The following is an 11,151-nucleotide window of genomic DNA, read 5'->3' as shown; positions in this document are numbered from 1 at the left end:
ACTGCATATGTAAGAAAGACGTCTAAACTGTATGAATTTGTATTGATGACTGAAGTACAAGATAACGTCATAAGAACACAACGTTGGATATACAATAATGCCGCGTTACGTTAACGTTCTCTTCTGTGTGTGATTTCCAACAAATAGTTTACAAAATGTCTTGTACTCTTTCAGAAACAAGTTTAGGATATGCTTGATCAACTGTAGAAGTCTGAGATTTTTTTTAAGGGATTAAAAAAGCCCCAAATTTCCGATGTATACAAAAGAATGGGTTTAATTGTATGATCAAATACGTGGATATTTGGATTCAGTGACAAGAAGTCATTTCGTAGCTTGTAGTATGCTTTCAATGCCTTCTACGTGTTTCTCGTTTCTTGTTTTTTATATAGATTAGACCGTTGGTTTTCCCGTTTGAATGGTTTTACAATAGTAATTTTGGGCCCTTTTTTTCGGTGTGAGCCAACGCTCAGTGTTGAAGGCCGTACATTGACCTATAATGGTTTACTTTTATAAATTGTTATTTGGATGGAGAGTTGTCTCATTGGTACGGAAGCCCTGGAGTGCCATGCAAAAAAAAAAATTTCAACTTATGCGCACAAGTTACCAACTTGCGCGCACAAGTTACTAACTTGCGCGCACAAGTTACTATCTTGTGCGCACAAGTTACACAACTTGTGCACACGAGTTATACAACTTGTGCGCACAAGTTACACGTGATCTCATAGACATGCGCTGTTTTGTTAAAGAGACTACTTTATGGAACGCCATAGCTGCCGAATACAAACATATGTTTATATAAATGAATGCACATACTTTTCAATATCTGCATATGTTTTTCTTCTATGTATACACATACTTTTCATATATATGAACATAGTTTACTTTATATGCACTTACTTTTTATATATATATGCACATACTTTTCCTACATATGCACATCGTTTATCTTATATGCACATACTTTTCCTACATATGCACATAGTTATCCTCATATGCATATACTTTTTTTTCTATACTGTGAAAGTACTTTTATTCGTGGGGTACCAATTTTCGTGGTTTTCGTGGATGACTTTATCCACGAATTTAAGTGTCCAACGAAATAAAACAACCATTGTCCAAATCAAGACATGGAAAGATCCCCACCGGTAGGTTTGACCACTGATATGATCTAGAGAATATATTGAATAACGCCAAATCTGAGAATACATTAATAACAGTCACAGAACTACAACCGCATGCAGAATTATACCCATTTAATGTTTAATAACCTAAACTGTACAACTTTTAATCTTTTTATTCTCATAAAACATATTGTTGATCGACGAAAGTCAGATTTCCGGTATTGATATGCTAGTATGATAAAGTGTTCATTTTATATCCTCATAGTTCTCCTACATGTGGGAAATAATAATTTCAAGCTGGGCTTGATTTTGATAAGAATTATTTGACAATTCAAGATACGTTTAAACCATTTATTTATGTTACTGTTTTCTTTAGGTGACATGTTTATGGCATAATCAACACCTTTGATGGTCTTTAATCTGTTGATCACTTTATCATAGGTTAATTAGTGTCATCACTACGATTTACACGGTCAATGTTTACTTTGCAATTTCCTTCAATCAAGACTATTTGTAACCTTCGTTTCTAAAGGCTTTAATTTTTCAAATATTTTTTTTATATTAGAAAACTAAAATCCACGAATTCAAAAACCCACGAACATGTTAATATTACTCAAACCACGAAAATTGATACCCACGAATTAAAGTACTTTCACAGTATATGCACAGACTTATTCTACATATGAATGTACAAATGTAGTTCTGCATGTGAATACTTTTCTCAGTATATATATGAACATAGTTTTTCAACGTGAGAATTACAATTCATATTATGCTTTTCTGTTGTTTTTTTCAAACTGAACTAAGGGTTCCAATATCATAAAAAGAATGTTTATTTGGAATTTCTTAATGATGTATGTTGTTCAATTAAGCAACTGTTGGAATCATTTTCATATGAATGCAATATTATTTTGGTATGTATGATGGTATGGCGCTGTTGTCTTCATCTATAGTCACTTGGTTTTTATGTCAAAACGTTGAAGGAGTCGATTTGTTTGTATTAAATTTTAACACAAGGATTATTACCACTAACGGGTCAAAAGTTGTAAAAATGCATTCTTATAAAACTTAATTTAAATTGCCATTTTCTTTACCAATTTTAATGTGTTTTCAAAGTATTCAGTATAGTCTATTTCCACTCTCAATTTTAAGATCTCAAAGTGTGAATTGTTTTCTATTATTATGATGTTATAGAAAGGACCAAAGACGGGTTAAATTTCTTATGCCATGCCGATAGGCGTATGGGGGCATTATACATGTATTACCCTTGATCTTCCGTTTTACCGTCTGTCCTTCCATCTTTCCATTTTATTTTGCTGCACTCTAATTTAATTTTGCGTCTTCTTAATTTGATAAAGCTCATACACAAAGGTAAAAAACTATAAAACGCAAAAAGTCACCTGCTGTACTACAGTTCTGCTCCTTTATAACTAGGAAAATTTCATTTCTTTTTGTTTGTTTTTGCACTCTCACCTTAATCCCCAAATGCTGAAAATATATACGCAAAACAAGAAATGCAGAGTAAATCAGACAAATCATAATTTAGAACTGCAGCACGTCATATCATATTTGATATTCACACCTTTTTAAAGCTTTTCAATACGTATACATTTTATTTTTACGGCGTCGGCGTTGGCTTCGCAATGTATTAGTTTGTGATTAGGTCTAGTATGTTTTATGCAGTTGTATAAGAATTGGAACATCTCATTTCCATAGATAATATTTGGCCTTGTCCCCTCAGTAATTGTCTATTGACTTTGAAAATTTATTGGCATTTGCAAGTCATATTTCTATGGAGGTTATAAAGCCCACCCCCTCATCATGGTTCATTGACATTGAAACTTTTACATAGTTTACAAGTTTATGTTTGTTTAAAGGGAACGACTTATGATAAGTCCATGGTATTTTGTATGTAGTTGTATATTGGCACATTTCCATGGATATTGTTCAGCCATGTACTTTCAGTCGTGGTTCATCAACTTTGAATATTTCCATAACTTACATGTTAAAGTATTGCTATTTTGGTTTCAACATTTGCATGTTCAAAATTACAAAAAGGCGTTACATCACCATTTCTGTGAAAACAGTTTATTTTTTTTAATATTTTAACGAAGTTATATATATATAATTACTTTCGTATACAAAGAGAAAAATTCAAGAGAGATACATTACTCCAATCCGACCCCCAATTTTCAAAAGCTTACAACTTGACAATGAATACATGATTCTATCAATATCAATGTCTCTTTAAGATATAATATAAAATTACTTATCAAATTGATAAAATGGCCCAGGGGCCCAGCTTGATATCACAGTGTACAAGCGGACAGTGACACAAAACGGAAGTTGCTGATCTGTCCGACGGCGATCGGCTCGTTGTTTTTCAAAAAAATATAGAATATCAACACAAAGTGTCCCATAATGGATTGTTCAGCAGCTCAAGGTAAGTGAATAACTACAATGATGTATTTTTGACCATTTAAAGCTTATTTTATGCTTTTAGCATCAACCGTCTTTTTAAAATAACTCCTGATCATGAAGAGGGGTCAAAATTTTGCGATTTTTCGAGTCATAAATCTTAACAAAACTCCGAAAATTCAAACATTTTCAAGATTTTTAATCGATACATAGTTGAATAATCATATTCCGCATACACACACAAAAGTTTGGTTCATTTTTTTTTTATTATATTGTCACAATTGAATCTTTTCTATTCAAAGTGTACTGTCCGCCTCGTTGCCACCGTATGTTTTCATACTGTCCGATTCGTTGGTCATATTCATGATCGATATCTTAAGCAAAAGTAAGATTGAAACATGCAATTTATCCACATTCATGACCGATTTCCTAGGAAATATCAACATTTATAAAATGTTACTGATTATTACATATAAAAAGCATTGTTAATGCATGCACATGAAAATTTAATATACGTTTCTCTAGTTTGTTTTAGGAAAATGGGGCACGTAGGTGATTTTTATGGTATATTTATTCATACATTCATGTGGAACATTGTTATTTTTATCACTTAAAAACATAAATAGGGGTAATAACTTTTCATGAAAAATACAACCATGCAACAAAAGTTATTTCTAGGCCTTTTATAGCTGACTATGCGGTATGGGCTTTGCTCATTGTTGAAGGCCGTACGGTGACCTATAGTTGTTCATTTCTGTGTCATTTAATTTGTTCTCTTGTTTAGAGTTGTCTCATTGGCAATTACACCAAATCTTCTTTTTTATATTTATAAACGTTTGACACAGAAAATCAAAACAATAGTTTTTTACACCCAGTTTGCGTCTTATTTCACCAATAATCAAACAAATCTCATGGCTTGGAATTCAAGTCAAAAAGAATCAATTGAAAAGTAACGGTGTACTTGAATGGTCCATGAGTTTGTTTTCCTATTGCCTTAGTAGAGGTAAGAATACTTATATACACACATTTAACATGAAGTATGCGGTGAAGCCTTTCTTGTTAAATTTTTTATCATAACTTGCATTTATTCTGTATGAGTTATTATTCAATTCTTATATGTACAAATCATCGATTAAATAAATTAATATGAATACATTCACGTTACTTAATACATGTATTTGTAATCGCTTAGGCAGTTGCGGATCCAGGCGGTCGGGGGTCCGGGGTTGGGAACCCTAGTTACTTTTTTTTTAATCTTTCATCTGGGTATGAATTCTCTCTTAACAATTTCTGGATCCGCTCCTGAATTATATTTTTGTAAGTTTAAAAAACACGAATATCAGTGAAATTAACAAATATGGAAAATATGGGGCAAAATATACCCGTCCCCATGTACCTACGATTACATCTATGTTATAGTATACATTATGATCGAAATGTTAAAGTCTGATCACGGATGCAAAGTAAGAGCGTATTTTCCTTTTGAAATGTCTGTGAAGAAAAGGACACGATAATTTTAAATTATTACATGGCATTTTCCATATCAACCCTGGTATCAGCACTAGACTTCCATATCAAGCCAGAGGGCTTTAGCCCGAGGGCTTGATATGGGTCGAAGGCTGAAACCAGGGCCGATATGTAAAATGACATGTCATGATCTATTTATCACATATTTCCAAGTTTACTGGGGCTGATATGGATTTTCAAAAGCTAATATCGATTCTCAAGGGCTGATATCGATTTTCAAAGGCTGATATCGATTTCAAGGGCTGATATCAATTTTCAGGGGCTGATATGGATTTTCGGGGGCTGATATGGATATTGGAAAATAGCCAACTTTAACTTCCTGCTTTATCTGACCATGCAAAAGCATACATATCAGTTCAAAATGTGTGATAAAAATATATATAAATGCTTTGATGATTATGCTGAACGATTGATCAAATATAAATCAATGAAGTTATCAAATATTATTATGTTCTAAACATTACACGCCGTATACCAACATGGCATAAGCTGAACAAAAACGGGCGTGGGCCCCCAGGCCATCCTTATCGGTTTTAATTTCATTTAAAATTTACAGAGATTGCGAGTCAACTTGTTTTGTGTCCGCTCCTCCATTCTTGATGCAAACATTAGTGGGACCCCTTTTATTTTTATAAAATCTGGATCCGCCTCTTATTGGTCATATGCTTTAAGTAAATCTTTTATGACCATATCTAAATCTATATCTTGATTGTAACCTGCGTCATCGAAGTGAAAGAAAGTCTCGTAACCGCTATACTTCGTCATTCACTCCGTCCGTCCGTCCGTCCGTCCGTCCGTCAATTATATTTTTGATTTACTGTTTTCATTTTTTCAAAAAGTATTGGCAGCAATTGCCGCATTTCTTCAATATCAGAGTCAATGTAATTGTCATCCGATATAGAAAGATCCAAAAGTTCTCTCGACAGATCTGCATCGATATCGAAAAATGATTTATTCTTGTCTCCTTCAGTTTCCATTACCTCGTCTGTCTGTTCCTTGAGGTCATGAGAAATATCAGATTTGCGGGGTGTTGATGTGGAGATTTTTTGTCTTTTTGCAACTGGGCTTCCAATTTCATGCGAGTTATCATTTTCAATTTCAAAAAGAGTGCTTGCTGTTTCCAAAAGATCACATGTTTTTCCTATATTAAGAGTTTCCTTATAATTGTCACTATGTATGTAATAACCATCCTTTTGTAGTTGGTTTGGTATAACACAAAAGTTTTTCGTCTGAAGAATGCATTTATTTTGAATATAAACCTTTATTTTAAGTGTTTGTTCCGGATGGCGAATTATATTGTGGTCTATTATTTCGGAAAATATTTTGCACGAAAACAAGCATGTTGTACAACTATAAGGATTACTAGTACTCATCATGTATATCTGAAAATATAAGCAAAACATTATTTAATTGATGTTCTTAAGTGCGCTGCATCACTCACTATCATCTACTGTTGTTTTAAAATAACTTTTAAACAAGAATGTGACCATAGTACACGGATGCCCCACTCGCACTATCGTTTTCTATGTTCATTAGGCCGTAAAATTGGATCAAAACTCTAATTTTGCATTAAATTAGAAAGATCATGTCATAGGGAACATGTGTACTGAATTCACCATGCATTTATTAGAATATTATATCGGTAGAGAATCTAACAACAAGGTCCGCAAACGATGAATACGAGCAGCAGACATGAGTAAAGGTTCTGGAAGAGTGACCAATGTCCCCCTTTAATTGACACGAGATCCAAGCTGAATATATAATCTTTAAATATTTTCCATATATAATCAAAGACAGTATCTGTGTTGAATAAAGTTTAAATGTGGATAAATTGCATGTTTCAATCTTACTTTTGCTTAAGATATCGATCATGAATATGACCAACGAATCGGACAGTATGAAAACATACGGTGGCAACGAGGCGGACAGTACACTTTGAATAGAAAAGATTCAATTGTGACAATATAATAAAAAAAATGACCCAAACTTTTGTGTGTGTATGCGGAATATGATTATTCAACTATGTATCGATTAAAAATCTTGAAAATGTTTGAATTTTCGGAGTTTTGTTAAGATTTATGACTCGAAAAATCGCAAAATTTTGACCCCTCTTCATGATCAGGAGTTATTTTAAAAAGACGGTTGATGCTAAAAGCATAAAATAAGCTTTAAATGGTCAAAAATACATCATTGTAGTTATTCACTTACCTTGAGCTGCTGAACAATCCATTATGGGACACTTTGTGTTGATATTCTATATTTTTTTGAAAAACAACGAGCCGATCGCCGTCGGACAGATCAGCAACTTCCGTTTTGTGTCACTGTCCGCTTGTACACTGTGGATATTACTGCAAATGTAAAACCCTGGATAGTTCGAGCAAGTATGGCCCCTTTAAATACGTTTGACATATCTACATTTGGATTGTGATTAACATTTTGATAATAGGCATCTTGTTAAAGACAACAAGAAATTCAGTGGGCCATTCTTATACCCTCTTTATAGAAAAAAATTCAACATTGACCAAAGAATTATGAATCATGAAAATATGCCACATATAGTTGACCTACTGCGTTATTACATCTGAGAAACGTACATAATAACTTAATTTTAACATTGATCACTCATAAAAAGGGAGAAATTCACAGGACAAAAAAAAACTATAATTTTGTTCAACCAGTCGCTGTACCAGGTTTAGGTCAAGACCAAAGAACATATGACAGACGGAAACTTCGAAACATAAGGCTAATACAAACAAAGTATAAAGCATCCAGATATTCTATCTTAATACCGAATATAAAGCTCTATAGAAATAGTTTTCGCCATCGCTGGACAGTAATACCTTTGTCTCACTCTATGACATTTTACATTCACTGTCTATAGATTATTCCCACACCGACAAAGTGCGTTTGGCTCTTACTAATGTTTTTACTAATAAAACATAAAACCTGTATAAAAAAAAGAGTCTGAAAACACGAATACCCCCGCTTAAAATTTTCAATTTTCCAAGTTATAAAGGGGCATAATTGTCCAAAAAATTACTGCCCAAATTCTAACTCGGCCTAACTTTGTGTGATTATTAACATTGTGTCTGGATTTCAATAATTTTGGATAAGGCAAATTAACGACAGAGTGCGGAAACCAAACTAAATGCATTAATATAACTTGTGATCCGTTATCACTGAATTGTAGGGACAAACACCACTGAATTCAACACGCCATTAGTGATAATAATCCTTGTGTTAAAATGTAATACAAACGACTCATACAAAATACAAAGTTATGGCATTAAAGCAAGTGACTATAGATGAAGACAACAGCGCCATACCATAATACATACCAAAATAGTATTGCATTCATATGAAAATGATTTCCAAAGTTGCTTAATTGAACAACATACATCATTTAGTAATTCTTGCAGTAATAAACATTCTTTTTATGATATTGGAACCCTTTAGTTAGTTCAGTTTGAAAAAAACAACAGAAAAGCATAATATGAATTGTATTTCTCACGTTGAAAAACTATGTTCATATATACTGAGAAAAGTATTCACATGCAGAACTACATTTGTACATTCATATGTAGAATAAATCTGTGCATATGTAGGAAAAGTATGTGCATATAAGGTAAACGATGTGCATATGTAGGAAAAGTATGTGCATATATTTATAAAAAGTAAGTGCATATAAAGTAAACTATGTTCATATATATGAAAAGTATGTGTATACACAGAAAAAAACATGTGCAGATATTGAAAAGTATGTGCATTCATTTATATAAATATATGTTTGTATTCGGCAGCTATGGCGTTCCATAAAGAAGTCTCTTTAGCAAAACAGCGCATGTCTATAGGATCACGTGTAACTTGTGCGCATAAGTTGTACAACTCGTGCGCACAAGTTGTATAACTCGTGCGCACAAGTTGTGTAACTTGTGCGCACAAGATAGTAACTTGTGCGCGCAAGTTGGTAACTTGTGCGCACAAGTTGAAATTTTTTTTTTTGCATGGCACTCCAGGGCTTCTGTACAACTGAGAGCAGAATAAAAAAGGAAAAAACCAATTTTCCTCATTTTTCACTCTAATTTCTGACAAGTGCAATTAGAGGCCAAATTCGGACCAGAACGTAATAAATTTATTCTATAACCCATGTATTTGAGAAAAAATCATGAAAAACAAAGACAATTCTGTTATATTAGTATTTATTTGTTACATTTTCAAAATAAATTTATACTGAATTCTACACTTAGCTGTCCATTTTTAGTCAACTCTGTAAAGGATGCAACATAGAATAAATTTATTCTAAATGCATGGTGCTTACTGTATATGATCATGTATAAAATAAATTTATTATATAGAGCCATAATATCTATTATTAGTTCGAGAAAATCATAAAATAAATTTATTCTTCATTCAATGTCATTTATGATTATGATAATATTTATCTGTATGGTGAGGCTGAGACACAGAATAAATTTATTCTACATTCAATGCGATTTCGGATTATAATAATATATAAAATAAATTTATTTTGAAGTAAAGTTATCTGTATAGTGAGGCTGTGACACAGAATAAATTTATTCTAGTTTCAATGCGATTTCGGATTATAATAAAATATAAAATAAATTTATTTTGAAGTAAAGTTATCTGTATGGTGAGGCTGAGACACAGAATAAATTTATTCTACATTCAATACGATTTCGGATTATAATAATATATAAAATAAATTGATTTTGAAGTAAAGTTATCTGTATTGTGAAGCTGTGACACAGAATAAATTTATTCTAGTTTCAATGCGATTTCGGATTATGATAAAATATAAAATAAATTTATTTTGAAGTAAAGTTATCTATATGGCTGAGACACAGAATTAATTTATTCTACATTCTAATATGAATTTTGTTCTATATAAAAATAATCTTAAAAATATCTCATGATAAAAAATTAAAATAATTTAAAAGAAAATTCCATCGGTCTTATTTATAAACTGATACAATAAATTGCTTCGCCAAGCGCAGCTGGATACGACCGCAGAGGTCAAATCCTAAACATTTGGGACAAAATGGACACAATGTTCGTGCATGATACAGGTCTGAATTTGGATTGTAATTAAATATTCGATGCAATATAGGTTTCTGACACAGAATAACGGTAGCCAAAAAACTTAGAATTTGTTTTATTCCATATTAATAAAACTTTAGTAGGTTTTTCTATATGAATGGGATATTGGATAAATAAGCATATTCACCTGCGGAAAAGGGATATTCACCGCGCATAACGTCGCGTGCTTTTACCTGCACTATTTTGGTAAAAAAACGATTGATGTACAATTGGTTTTGGTTAATAATTGCCATTACATACATTTCTCTCGGAATATGGAATAAAACAATTACTGTCTTTTGTTTCGGTAAATATGTGGTTTAATTGACTTTTGAAAAACTGATATTCACTTCGGCCGTTGGCCTCAGTGAATATCATATTTGTCATATTTGTATATACCTTGTTTTATGCTAAAGCAATGTTGTTGCTAATGCAATAAAGATTCATTCATTCATTTTCAAAAGTCAATAAAACTACACATTTACCTCATCAAAAGACAGTAATTGTATAATATCATTTGAATTTATATTTAATTTTTGGCTTTTGTGCAATACGCTATGCTGTTCCGAATTGCCCCCCCCCCCCCCCAAAAAAAAAATATAAATAAATAAATAAATAAATTTACCTCTTTTTATGCTTTTGTGCAATACACTATGCTGTTGCTATTTGAACCCTCATCCCCAAAAAATATACCCTTGCCCCTCTTTTTTTTTGGCAACATGATATTTGAAATTTTCTTTTTCAATTTCTGAAATCTGTAATGAGTGAAAATTATCCCCCCCCCCCCCCCCCCCCCACCAAATTTCTGTCAAGTTTATCTTATCACAAATATTCTAGCGGAACAGTTCAGAATGCATGTAAAATAGAATTGCTATATGGCCAAAAATCAATTTCCTTATCGTTTCGATTTGTCATGTGATGGCATACAAACAGTTCAAAAATACATCTAAGTCTTTTTTGTTTGCTTATATAATCCTAAAGATTTTGT

The 11,151-nt window shown here is 32.4% G+C and overlaps 1 long non-coding RNA gene across 1 annotated transcript; it reads right to left on the bottom strand.

The window, feature by feature from the left end:
• Nucleotides 1-4,603: 4,603 nt before the first annotated feature.
• On the bottom strand, nucleotides 4,604-7,412 carry LOC139481731 (uncharacterized). The gene is made up of 2 exons (XR_011654673.1): nucleotides 7,275-7,412; nucleotides 4,604-6,448 (listed from the first exon to the last, which is right to left on the bottom strand). It is a non-coding gene; the product is annotated as an uncharacterized lncRNA (long non-coding RNA).
• Nucleotides 7,413-11,151: the final 3,739 nt, after the last annotated feature.

Source organism: Mytilus edulis, chromosome 7 (genome assembly GCF_963676685.1).
Source record: "Mytilus edulis chromosome 7, xbMytEdul2.2, whole genome shotgun sequence".
Classification (NCBI taxonomy): Eukaryota; Metazoa; Mollusca; class Bivalvia; order Mytilida; family Mytilidae; genus Mytilus; species Mytilus edulis.
The sequence above is the reverse complement of the archived record's forward strand: the minus strand, read 5'-3'. Positions and strand labels throughout refer to the sequence as shown.